This window comes from Bombyx mori, chromosome 28 (assembly GCF_030269925.1).
Source record: "Bombyx mori chromosome 28, ASM3026992v2".
Classification (NCBI taxonomy): domain Eukaryota; kingdom Metazoa; phylum Arthropoda; class Insecta; order Lepidoptera; family Bombycidae; genus Bombyx; species Bombyx mori.
The window spans coordinates 136,878-151,525 of record NC_085134.1 but is presented as its reverse complement, the minus strand read 5'-3'; the positions used below and the strand labels follow the sequence as shown (position 1 = coordinate 151,525).

Here is a 14,648-nt window from a genome sequence, read left to right as displayed (position 1 = left end):
AATAACTGGTGGTAGGACCTCTTGTGAGTTTGCACGGGTAGGTACCACCGCCCTGCCTATTTCTGCCATGAAGCAGTAATGCGTTTCGGTTTGAAGGGAGGAGCAGCCGTTGTAACTATACTGAGATCTTAGAATTTATATCTCAAGGTGGGTGGCGCATTTACGTTGTAGATGTCCATGGGCTCCAGTAACTACTTAACACCAGGTGGGCTGTGAGCTCGTCCATCCATCTAAGCAATAAAAAAAAACAACTGATAAAAATTGGGATTAAGCTGCTTATTTGATGTAATCATTTTTTTCCGGCTTTTAGTCGCTTTTAGAACCGCCAGTGACTAAGAAGCTTGGTGTATTCGTATGATACAAATATACCAGTGCTTAAATGGCATGTATGTAGGTACATACTATTTTTAAATAAAACCAAATAACTACACGCTCACGAACGGCATCCGCGATCAAACAATTAGGTACATTGTGTTATTAAAATGAAGGCCACACATTTTATGGGAATATACACAGGTATTTAGCACAACTGATATTTTTATAGCAGGACTTTTCACGTTTTCTTTGTCTGAATGTTTCGAGAGGAGCTGTTGAGTATTGCAATGGAATTACAACTCCGACTTATGACGATTGTAAGGTTTGTTGTAAAATAAATAAAATAAAATGTATCTTGTTAAAGTTAAAGCAATTTTCGGATTGCCAAATAGCAACACTGTTGGTGGTAGCAATGCCAGTAGTGGGGGTCGTGATATAATAAAAAAGGCGGTATGTAGTTTGAAAAAACGGAACAGAAAGCTGTGTATTCGGTAGTGAGCAGATGTCTAAAGATTGTACAAGTGGAGTTACAAATAAAGTAATACAGAATTGAGTAAACTACTGCAATTTGTGTTTTTTTTTTTTTTATTGCTTAGATGGATGGACGAACTCACAGCCCACCTGGTGTTAAGTGGTTACTGGAGCCCATAGATATCTACAACTTAAATGCGCCACCCACCTCGAGATATAAGTTCTAAGATCTCAGTATAGTTACATCGGCTACCCCACCCTTCGAACCGAAACGCATTACTGCTTCACGGCGGAAATAGGCGGGGTGGTGGTACCTACCCGTGCGGACTCCCAAGAGGTCCTACCACCAGTGATTACGCAAATTATAATTTTGCGGGTTTGATTTTTATTACACGATGTTATTCCTTCACCGTGGAAGTCAATCGTGAACATTTGTTGAGTACGTATTTCATTAGAAAAATTGGTACCCGCCTGCGGGATTCGAACACCGGTGCATCGCTTCAACACGAATGCACCGGACGTCTTATCCGTTAGGCCACGACGACTTCTCAAAATTATTAAAGTATTATTTCCTGACTGTTGGAAGCGGAGTCCTATACGATATCTTTGTACCAAACGATGCTCCGTAAACTCGTCTTTTAAGGGACACAACCAATAACAAACTACATATAACAAACTCCCGTCGTCGCGAACGCCGAAGCCAAAACGCAAATAACAAAGTATCAAACGTGACCGCGTGCTGGCCGCGTGCGGGTCACGTGACCCACGGCTAATTGAGACACTCCCCCATGTCATGTACAACGGGTAATTTTGCACAAAAATATCCTGTTACAGCCTAATGAGAGCTGCGGCTGACTTCTGTAGCCATGGGAATATTCGCATACGGATATGTGTCTCCTATGTGAAGGTTGCAAGTCTGGCGGAGGTTCGATGCTGGAAATTATGTCATTAAACATGCCCGTGATAACTCTGGCTTACATTTATAGAAAAGGCTATCTTAGGTTTTCAGCGACCAACATTAAGTAATTTTATATATAAAATTCTCGTGTCACAATGTTAGTTACCATACTCCTCTGAAACGGTTTGAAATTTTATATGTATGTTCAGTAGGTCTGAAAATCGGCCACTATCTATTTTTCAAGTCCCCTAACATTTATTTTTTATTTTTTGGACAATTTTTTTTTGTTATAATGATGCATTATGTGAAGCACATCGTTTGCCGGGTTAGCTAGTATAAAATAATATTATCATATCCTTGAAGAGTAGGTAAATGAAAAATACTTTCAAAGGGAGTTCAAGTAAAGTATTTTATGGTTGGTAATGCCATGGTTTGGCTGCTGTCAACGTCCATAGAATTCTTTTCATCAGCTAGTTCGGGAGTAAGATTGTTAAATAGTGACCGCGTAACAATTACTTCAACTAAACCAGACCGTTCTTGCTGAGTAATCCCCGCAAGGCCACATACAAAACGGATATATTAGCATCGAAAATGACTTGTTTGAATTACAAAACTACCATCGAACTTGGTCCCTGTGTCTGGCGGCGCTACAATACGACTACGCACAATAGAGCATTTGGTTAATGAAGTCTGGTCGCGTCAACAGACAGGTTTGTAGCGAAGGGGTAAAATAATTAGGTTTTACAGACAAATTTGAAGTATGAAATTTGAACAAGAGTATTTTTTCGTTTGGACAGAGATATTGTAACGGCGGGGTTTTTCCTTTTTTTTGGATTGGTATTTGAGTTATTGCCCTGAGAGAAGCCGAAAACCGAAGCAAATGGAAGCTGATGGCACAAAGAGCCACGAAGGGCTTTCAGGGACACGACCTTCAGCAATGAAGTATTCGACTAAGAAGAAGAAGAAGAGATTTGAAAGGTACAAAAAGGAAAATCTCACCTTGGCTTGTCAGTCCAAAGTTTCTGTTGCAATGAAAACTCCTCACATAACGTTTTATTATAGGACGGTAGAAATAGGTAGAATAGAATATTATAGACTCCACTAGGGTTTAAGTAGTGTAAGATGTAGGCATAAAAGTAGAGGGAAATTAGGAAGGTGGTGAATTCGGGAAGGAGGTTGTAGCTGAGGTGAGGATACATACGATGAGCTGTTGGAAATTTGAACCGCGGGTAATCTACCCCCAAAACCGCAACGGTGCTGTCTAGGAGAAGTGAGTGGTGTATCTACCTCAATTAAAACCAGAACAAGTACAACTGGTGATTTTTGTTGAGGAGACGACTATTTTGTTGAAAGATCTCACGGATTGTTTGCACCTCTGACTCTATAGAGGAAGAAAGTTCAGAAGAGCGTAATCTGTGTGATGTTCCGCGTATTGTACGTTGCATGATGTGTTTCAAGATACTCAGTAACTTGGCCTTGTCTTTGGTATTACTGTTGTCCACGAGCAACAACAACGCGCAATCAGGTAAGCCGTATGTTAGTCTGCTATTCAAAATAAAACAGGCGTTTTTAAATCAGGGTGTATTTGTTCTCACCTCATGTTGACATTGAAAATACTTGCTAATGATTAATACGAGATTTTCTTCCGTATGACCGTGTATTTGGTACATTTACAATATTAAAATTATGTAAAAATTAGAAAGCTAGAACCGATTCCTGTCACATATTTTTGACAATTTTTTTTATTTTAAAGACCGTGTTGTCAGATTAAGATCTCAAAAGCTACATCCTGTGACATCCTCCCGGTCAGACCAAAAAATGGGGAAAGCACTAAGTAAATTCTGGCAACAAACTCCACAGAAAATTAGAGTAAGAATAAGTAGGACCGTACATAAATCGCACTAAAAAGTCGAAGCGGTAGCTGCGTAACAACATTTATCCGTCGATTTTGGGTTTCCCCAAAAAAAATAATTGAAACAAAACAAAGGCAAAAACAAAATGTTTAACCGCAGTCGCTGACAGTGGTTTTGTAATTAATTCACGTTTACAAAGTCTCCGGCCGTGCTTCGTTCTCGACATTGTCGCTAATGGCTCAATTTGGTGTTGTTAGGTTCGTGTTGTACTGAGGGATTTTATAGCTTGTTGTAGCTTTACAAAAATGTTTGTGTACTGGTTTTCAGGTAATTGTGTTGTGACAACGTTAGCAACAGTTTCAATTATTATTTTAATATTTTGTGAATAATCAACCTTTAACAAAATCAAGTACTCTATCGGCTTAGTGGAAATTACTTACCCTCAGACACAGCCCACTGAGTTTATCGCCGGATTTTCTCAGTAGGTCGCGTTTCCGATCCGGTGGTGGATTCTGCGAAGCACGGTTCTTGCTAGGGTTCGTGTTAGCAATGTCGTCAGGTTTGAGCCCCGTGAGCTCACCCTGTGAGCACTAGTTAAGTTACGCTGAAATAACTTCTCAAGGCTCTCAGCTAGGTAGGAAAAAAAAAGGAAATTACTTAATAATTTAATATTCTAGTGCTAACCTTAAGTCGGAATAATATTGGTTAATATAAAATAATTTTCAGAAGAAGCATAAGAAAGTATTTTTCGAAGTTAATTCGATTATACAGTAATGACATTGATATTTACCCACAAGTGAGGAAACGCATGATGAAGTCCGTCATCATAAAAAAATGTTCTATATGTGTTGGAAAGTTGAGGTGGCGCATATAGCCTTTAAATAGCTACAGCTTACATCAATCACTAAGACGCGACTTATAAAGCCTAATGTATTTACGAAGTCGGTTTTATTGAACTCTTTACTGTCAATCGTCCGCGCCGTCATCCGCAGAGGCAGTTAATCAAGTTTGCCTTTCCAATAATTACGTTAACTTTAATTGCTTTTAAAATTCAATTTATCGTTGAGTTTGTGGATTTTTATAAAGGTAGGTTTCGCCCGTGGATTTGTTCGCATCGGTTATTGTAGTTAGTTTTTCAATGAAGCAAAAGATTAGGTATCACAATTAGTTTCAAACTGGTCTCAAACCATTCGACTTCAAGCATTTTTTAATTGTATTAACGAGTGTACTAGCTCATAGCCCTAGCATAGCCTAGCCTCATAGCAATGGCGACCGCGACTCATGGTCATCGCAATTTGAATGCAGTCCCCACCTTAAGACGTGATGTCGAAATCTCTGCTGTATTGTATAACGTCAGTCTCACTTCAAGCTGGAACCCACAGCTGCTTAACGGTAAAAAATGGTAAGATCGTGCTACATACCCCGGCCTACAGTACTTAATACCACCAGCAAATGCTAATTGGCGGTCGCAGCAACTTAAGAGAATGACGTCTATATGGCGGTGTATCCTTTGGTCTTATTTGCGTCATCCACGTTAATTGCTTGTGTGATTAGAACAATGGTACATTCGTATCTCCTCATACTAGTACACCGGGTTTCATACTCTTTAGAACGGGACGACTTCAACGTAAGTTGTCAGAGGATCCTAATGATAGTGTTTTCATCAGTTGTTTGTTCAGTTATTAGTCAGGATATGCGGGGATAACCTCCGCCCCCCCCCAATACCGCCCCCCCAACATCCCCCCCCCAACCCCCCAACCCCCCGATATGAAGTTATTGTTACGAATTCCGAATCATTCGTAGCCGTATCCTCATCTATGTATGTTTTAATTCCCTAATTATTGTGGTACGGTATATTGTAAGCCCACCATTCTGACGCGAAATTATCATATTTTGTGTCGTGTATTGCAACAATGGTAATTGTAGTAACATAGTATAACCATAGTAACTGAGAGTTCAATTTCTTGTATCGGGACTACCATCACCTCTCGCCTTGTGATACTCATCAAATGCTGCTTCCACGGTCTTCTTGAACGTTCTGAAGACAATATACAAAATCTATTACAAAATCGGTCACCCCCTCGATCCCTTCGAGTTAATAGTTCTCATATTATCGGTCACGCAATTACTAAACGGTATCCTTTGTGTCAACAAATAAACCGTTATTAAGTACCAACCGAGCCTCGGATAAACATGGGGTGACGCCCTCTCCTTATGAACGGACGCTGCTGCTCAAACTTTACTAATAGCACCATTTAGATGTGTTTAAAAAAAAACTCAAATTTGTGACGCAAGACTAACATAACTCAAACTTGTACCTAATTACCAGTTTTCTTAGGCAAACCCGTGACTAGATAATATCACTGTCATAATTTTCTTACTTTGACAAACATTTCAGTAAGCAGATTGATCAAGTAAATTCTCAAACAGCGTATGCTTAAACAAAAAGAAACTTAGTGATTATAATAAACTTATTTATCTAGCTTCAGTGATGACTTAATGGAATATCAGCTACCAAGGAGCCATGTCGGTCAGAAAAAAAATAATCGTTCCAGCTTTATCAATATACCTACTACGATTGTTGAAAAGTTATTTAAGCCTTTTAATAACACACGCCGTTCTGACTTTGTCGGAGCTGAAAACTGATCATCATTACATAGACGGTTGTAAATAATATTACAACGTGAACCACCCACCTTGAAATACGCAAAGAAATTCATGACTGATTCGCGGCCGAAATAGGTGGGTGCTGACCAGTAAATGTCATTACAACCACAAAATAGCCATAAAGTTACCAAAAGTCTGCTAGACTTTGAGAGCCAATGCCTTTTTTATGCAACGTCTGTGTACCCGTTGTTTGCTCTGTCATTTTATTGAACTTGTGCACGTGTACTCACAACTAAATGACATTTTTAAATGCAAATTGTATTCAATTGAAATCAAGTTGACGGCCAGTGCTTCTCAAATATTTTCATAGTTTCAGGACCACATTAGGTATTTCCGCTATTGAACGTATTCATAATCAGTATCAAAATACATATGTAATACTATTTTTAATATATATTTAGAATTTTGACAAAAAAATAACCTTGAAATTTCTGTTCATATTAAATTGTCATACAAACTTTTATTCAAATATAAACTGAGTGTAATTAAATTTCCTCAAACTTAACTAAAACTTTAAGCTCCACAATTCGTTAGAGGGTGAACACCACAAAACTTTTCACATCCGACCCTTGACGTACGTCATTCAACCTAAATCCCAAACTAAATTAACTGCTTACCCCAATATTTATAGTGCAAACTATAAACACCTTTATTTCGATCGAGTTAAATTCAAAATTGCCTATTTCCTATTCAAACGTCACATTTATTCGGAACAATTTCAGTCTTAACTCCCTTTAGTTAAGGGTGACGTTTCCTACGAAAGAAAAACCAAATTTTCAAGAGCGTGCGAGAATAGAATTTCTTATGAAACTTGAAGCTACTAGATGAATCCAAGCAAATTTGGTACTTCCCTATACATCATTAAGGTTAAATTTTGTGCGCTTTCTTCATTTTATACCAACATTCAAAGCAATGTAATTTACTGCTTAGGGCTTACGTTTGAAAGGCGCTTTTGGGATGCTAGTTTGAAACAGGATTCCATTCACGTTGCAGTTATTTCCAATTTCGTGGAAAACAAGCGCAAGTGGCAATCGAGGTGGGGCAAATAATTATCTACAAGGTTTGTCGTTAGGTTTATAATGGTATAAAGTGCATTTATAGTGATATTCATAACTATAAGGAAAATGTTGTAGAGAAAAGATCTTCTATTTTTCTTTTAACGTTATCTCGTACCACTTTCTCTTAGAGTTGGATGGATTGTCTCGAGGTGACGGCGCTGGACCTATCGGGGCGTGGGGGTTCTATTGCATAAAATTTGATACAAGTATCGGTGTGGAATGATAATTAAAAACTCGACAGTCCCACCAAAACAAAGAAAGCCAAGATAACTCGGGTTGAATATGAAAATTTTATTTATATCTCACAAGTACGAATATATTCAGGAATTTAAGAGCTAAAGTGAGATAAAAAAATCTCACACACGCATGTGAACCTTGAAAGCCTTAAGCGGCGGTTTTGTAATAATTTACTTGATATTTTCGACAATAAACCTTTAGGAATTATTTTTATTAATTAGCTGGTAATTAACCTTTTTTACTGGACTACCAACTAGCCTATTTAATCTTAACTAGAGGTCCCGCAGTAGTCGAAATTCGACTATAATTAATTGGAATTGTAAGTTTGTACACTATTATGATTGTATTTTATACTTCTATAATCACAAACTTCGCCAAGGCTACACTATAAAAATATTAATAAAGACAAACAATATTTAATCTATTCTCAATTTGACCACAGACGTCAAGAACAAAAGTTTGACAATAAATAGTATGCATGCGTGTGTGCGTCAAATACATGGTATGTAGCTTGTGTAATGTTTTCTTTATTGATTTAATGTATCTTTTATGCATTATTTAAAAAAAAAATTAGCATTGTGCACTTCTTCTCTGTATCCTCTTTAAGTGTGGAAAATTTCATACTCCTCCGTCCCGTAATTTTCGTAAAAAGGGATACAACATTTTTGCTTCACGTATTAATATATAGATTAAAGACGCGGGCCAACCGTGAACCCTCGTTTAGTTTGACGTAGCTACGTATAATAAATTCAAGTCGAAGTCACAAGTGGAACTATGTATGTAGAAATCAATCAAGGGATGTGTGCCAAGCGAATGTCGCAGCCCGTGATAGCGAGTTTAAATTACATAACAAACCCTGTTTGATTATCTAAAACACTAATTTCTGAGATCAAAGAATCCAATCATACCTCCAAGACACCATAATTGGTTTCAAACTCAAGCTTTACCTATTGTCAAACTTCAGAAACAGGCATCCAACCCTCCTATGAAACCCTCCCGATTTAATTTTCACCTTAACGCGTATTAAATAAAACACAGTTTCTAATAACAATAAAACTCGAACTAAATCTCAGTAATACAGGCGATTCTATTCTTTAAGTCCGACACAAAAAGAACACATTTGTAAATGAATAAGACAACGCTTAAGATCGTTTTCGCATTAAGCGGCAGATGCAGCTAAGATGGCGTTGTTCCCCATCACTTTCTTACCGTACACACACATCTCGACAGAATATCTTTTCTTCGTTTTTTCGTTAAGTGCTAGAAAGAGATGGTTGTGCAAATAAAGGTATTGATCGACGACTATAGAAGGGAATGATCCAAAACGAATCGTCTGTAACATCAATTAAGGAACATTTCTGAGTGTTCCGAAGCTGTTCCAATGTGATTGTTAATTGTTAGTGAGTGATTAATTTGGAGTTTGTCGATGTCCGTGCACCACAGCAAGTGATTGTTTGCTTTAGTTGCTTTGTCTGATTATTCTACACTATACACAGACCTTAGGATACTTTCGAATCATAGTGAAGGTCGACATTCCTCACAGTCCACGGTTATCCTGCAGAAACTGGATTGGATGACCTGGAGAGAGTTAATGTGTGTACGGGCCGCGTGAGCAGATACTACACTTGCATAGGCCACGACAGAATGTATGCAGGTTTTGTAGAGTGTCACCTTATTTATAAAAAGATAATTTACTTTGCTTGCAAATTATGGGGTAGAGTTGACTGAGCAGGAACGCGACTTTGTTGTGGACTGTCTTAATGTAGAGACGTAATGTCATCCCTCTATTGAGGATACTTGGCCTTCGAGGTCCACAGTATGGGCTTAAAGATTTGGATGCCGGCAATTGAGTTACCATGCCTAATTCTAGACTAGCAGTGGTGTTGGGGGGGCGAAAAGAGGGAACAAAATCGTGTTGGTACCTATTTATTTTTATTTTTAATTGCATACCTATATGCGTGGACGAGTTCACAAGCCACCTGATGCTAAGTGGTTACCGGCGTCAATAGAGATCTACAACGTAAATGCCGCCACCCACCTTGAGATATGTGTTCTAAGGTCTCAGTATAGTTACAACGGTTGTCCCACCCTTCAAACCGAAACGCATTGCTGCTTCACGGCAGAAATAGGTAGAATGGTGGTACCTACCCGTGCAGACTAAACACGAAACACGTACACACGAAACAAGCTGAATTTATAAATTTGTGTGATTACTGCTCGTTTCTCAAAACTCATTTGCGGTAGCTAGGGCCATACATCATTATTTTTAATTTACAGATGAGTTGTAAAGTAATTAAATCGTATTAGTACACTGAATACTTGATTCAACACAAATAAGTTACCTTTCTACATATAAATACACTAGCGGCCCGCCCCGGCTCTGCTCGGGTCTTTAATAAAAATTTCAACGATATTTGAAGTTGTTTTATTTTTTTTAAATAAAAGGACACTTATTGTGCCATCACTATAATAGTTAGAAATGTGCTGTCGCGACACTTTTTGTAAATAATAATGTGTTCTACAAAGTCGTAGTACATAATTTTATTCTATCATCAATAGTTTTCGCAGGGCACGCGATGTAAAGAATATTTTGGGTAATTTTTTTACACCTTGGGTTACATCATTGGAGTTTTAGTAAGGATCCTTAATTTTTTTCTAAAAAGATTATAGCCTATGTCACTTGGGAATAGTGTAGCTTCCAAACAGTGAAAGAATTTCATCAAATCGGCTCAGTAGTTTCGGAGCCTATTCAATAGAAACAAACAAACAAATCTTTCCTCTTTATAATATTAGTATAGAAGTATAGATATTATTCACAATTATGGAAAAAAATCTGCCTACCGACCGACGATGTCGCTTCTGTTTCGCGCCAATAGAATTGTCCCGCGCATTCCTTTTTCAAATTTGTTTCGTTTCTTGATTGACGTTTAGGGGCTCAGTTCTTTGGATCTGGGATTGTTATGGCCACTCTTGTTTGTTTTATAATGTAGCTTTATATTTTTATTTCACTCATTAATATCATTTTCAATCCAATGGTCAGGGCAATAATAGTTTATGCTTCCTGATCTTAGTCAGATCAATCCATCAATGAACCAGGTAAAATCTATCTACAACCAGGCGAAATCTATCTACAAGCGGTCAATATCTACATATTATTATGTGAATATGTACGGAACGTCATAGCGTTTTGCCTACTTTTATTTTCCGAACTCCGTGTACCTACCAGTCAGTGCTTCCCAAACTATATTTCTTTTATCATATTTCTTCGATTTTCAAACGTCAGTGTTGGTGACGTCGGTTACCCAATGTCTGGACAGGTTTGGACGTCCATCCAAATTGTTTGACAACCCGTTTCAATTACGGTACTGCGGACAGCTTGGGTTTTTGATTGATTGGAAAGTTTATAAAGTAGATGTATCTCAGGCTTCAGGACACACTACATATTATTATATTTTAAGAATTTTAAAACAATTTAAGATGCTACCACCTATTTTGATTAAGGCACGCTGTCAAGGGTAGACCGAATTGCATATTTGTATGTACTATTGGTCCCCCGGTAGTCGAAATTCGACTGTAATTAATTGATTATAAGTTTGTAAACTATCATGATACAATTGTCAAAGACTATTATTATACTTCTATAATCACAGATTTCCAAGACTACACTTTAGAACAAATATAAAGACAAACAATATTGAACCTATTCTCAATTTGAGCACAGATTTTAAGCAGTATGAAAAGTTTGACAATGAACAAATAGTATGCATGCGTGTGTGTTTCAAATACATGGTAGTGTGTGTTGTTTTTTATTGATTTAATGTATTTTTTATGCACAATTTAAAAAAAAAAAAACGTTCTGCACTCCTTCTCTATACTCTCTATAAGTGTGGGAAATTTCATACTCCTCCGTCCGCGCAATTTTCGTAAAAAGGGGTACAAAGTTTTTGCTTCACGTATTATTTTATGGGTATATGTAAATAGTGGTTAACTTATATTTATATACAGCGGAGTAAACTATTGCTCTGCGACATAAATAATATATGTATATCTTCTATAATAGTATTCAACCTTTACTACCCCTGTTATTTCAGTACTCACAATATTTTAAATATCAATAATATTAATCATAATAGTTTGGTTCTCCGGTTGCCCGCTGCTTCTTCTATGACGTGTTTAGGTAAATAGTCGCATCGACGATCGCGTCGTACCAAGCGTCTCTATGCAACCATCACTATATTTTACGACTTTAGTACCTATCTTGCTCGTCTCACCTCTATTTTATTAATCTCTCCGAGGTACATACCAGTTGCCTATTAAATGTCTATACCAAGTTCCAACACCTTGATCGACATATCGTTGGATGGAGACAGGATATGGATGGGAGGGGATGGCAGACACCGAGACTTCCGATACGTAACGAGACGCGGTGTTGTCTGATTTAAACAAGAAAACGGAATAATCAAGTATTTTTTCTGAAATATAAGTAGTATCTATAAGTATGTGTATATAAGTAAGCAATAAAAAAAATGCAGTTCATAATACCAAACATAGAATAACATACTTTTTCAGAAGTCTTTCACACTTGTCAGTGTCACACTTATTCGAAAAAAAAAATATTTCCTGCCTAAGCTTAGGATAGCCTTGAGAGGATATATCAGCGCCGCCTTAACTAGTAGGTGAGCTCACAAGGCTCAAGCCTGATGACGTTGCTAACACGAACCCTAGCCAGAGCCGTGCTTCGCAGAATTTATCACCGGATCGGAAACGCGACCCACGGAGAAGATCCGGCAAGAAACTCAGTGGGCTGTGTCTGAGGGTTAGAAATTCAAAGTTTCTTATGTACTTATGTCTCTACATAGAGACATAAAGTTCTGAAATATGAATGCTACTGGGTCATCGTCCCGAGGTACAGTCTACAAACAGCACGAGGTGACGTGACTGTCTCCTGTCATTCGTTGCCCTCCTTACAGTGAGCGTGTTCTAGTTACAATGATTATATTATATGGAGTTTGTTATTAAATTGTCATGCAATTACTTCAATTGACTTGACTCGTATTCAATCTATACTTCTATACTAATATTATAAAGAGGAAAGATCTGTTTGTTTGTTTGTATTGAATAGGCTCCGAAATTACTGAACCGATTTGAACAATTCTTTCACTGTTTGGAAGCTACGCTATTCCCAAATGACATAGGCTAAAATTTTTTTGAAAAAAATTAGGGATCCTTGCTAACACTCCAATAATGTAACCCAAAGTGTAAAAAAATTTCCTAAAATATTCTTTAAATCGCGTGCCCTGCGAAAACTATTGATGATAGAATAAAATAATGTACTACTTTGTAGAACACAATAATATTTACAAAATGTGTCGTGACAGCATATGTTTAACTATTATAGTTATGCCGCAACAAGTTTATTTGATTTAAAAAATAATACAACGTCACATATCGTTGAAATTTTTGTGTGAAAGACCCGAGCGGAGCCGGAGCGGGCCGCTAGTCGTTGATAAAGTCGTAATTTACATTTTATTCCATTATTATAATTATTTAGACGAATTCGCAGTGAATCTTGTGTTAAAAAGTCTCCCGTTCTGGGTTCTTTTTGGATTCCTTGGGTAGCTCCTAGACACCAATAGGGCTAATGCCGTGAACTACCCGACGATCGAATAAAAATACCTTGATGAGACTGACAGCTGATGTTAACGTGATCATTTTTCCCATAGAGTGTAAAGTTCTATGATTAACAACAAAAAGCTGATAAGCTTATTAGACGAAACTTATGAGGTGAAGCCCCAACCAGTGAGGATTCAATTATTGGCCAAAAAAAGTCATCGTGGCCTAAAGGATAAGACGTCTGGTGCATTCGTATCTAGCGATGCGCCGGTGTTCGAATCCCGCAGACGGGTACCAGTTTTTCTAACGAAATACGTGCTTAACAAATGTGCGTGATAGACTTCTATGGTGAAGGAATAACATCGTGTTATAAAAATCAAACCCGCAAAATTATAATTGGCGTAATTACTCCTGTGAGTCCGCATGGGTAGGCACCACCATCCTGCCTATTTCTGTGAAGCAGTAATGCTTTTGGTTTGAAGGGTGGGGCAGCCGTTGTAACTATACTGAGATCTTAGAAATCAAATCTCAAGGTGGGTGGCGGAATTTACTTAATAGATCTCTATGGGCTCCTGTAACCACTTAACGTAAGGTGGATTGTGAGTTCGTAAAAGTATGCAAAAAAAAAAAAATGTATTTTTAAGTCACACAAAAAATATAATTATCACACTTTAACAACAACTCAATTCCGTGCGTGTCTCCCGGGTCTAATTAGCCGAACAATTCCGAACACGAAATGTGTAACCGAGCTAATTCCAAGCCGACTACTATCTTTACAAGCTTACACACTCATTACTCGTACTAGTTTCAAGGACTTTCATTTAAAAAAAACATTAGCAAGCGTATTTTTGTGGCTCTACATTTTCCACATCATCTATATATTAATACGTGAAGCAAAAACTTTGTACCCCTTTTTACGATAATTGCGCGGACGGAGGAGTATGAAATTTTCCACACTTATAGAGAAGAAGAAGTGCACAATGCTAATATTTTTTTAAATAATGCATAAAAGATACATTAAATCAATAAAGAAAACATTACACACACTACATACCATGTATTTGACGCACACACGCATGCATACTATTTATTGTCAAACTTTTGTTCTTGATGTCTGCTGTCAAATTGAGAATAGAATATGGTTTGTCTTTGTTAATATTTTTTTATATGTAGTCTTGGCGAAATTTGTGATTACAGAAGTATAAAAGAAGTATAAATAAAAAATTACAATCATAATAGTGTACAAACTTACAATTCCAATTAATTATACTCGAATTTCGACTACTGCGGGACCTCTAGTATGTATAAAGACGTCATGAATGAAAGGCGATTGCATGCAGCTGAGATGCGAATGTTACGACGGATGTGTGAAGTGACGAGAATGGATAGAATACGGAATGAATATGTTAGAGGAAGTCTGAAAGTGGCACCTGTGACAGAGAAGTTGAGGAGTGCGTGTTTTGGATAGTATAGACATGTGATGAGACGAAATGAAAATGAGGTTGGTAAGAGAATGTTAACTATGAATGTGGAGAG

The 14,648-nt window shown here is 37.5% G+C and overlaps 1 protein-coding gene and 1 non-coding gene across 2 annotated transcripts in view; one reads left to right on the top strand and one right to left on the bottom strand.

Moving 5' to 3' along the window:
* Positions 1-14,648, top strand: part of LOC101739054 (retinal homeobox protein Rx1) — a 63,476-nt gene that overhangs the window by 36,809 nt on the left and 12,019 nt on the right. The window lies entirely within an intron of this gene.
* Mir3289 (microRNA mir-3289) lies at positions 2,173-2,267 on the bottom strand. The gene has a single exon (NR_107573.1). It is a non-coding gene; the product is annotated as a microRNA mir-3289 (primary transcript).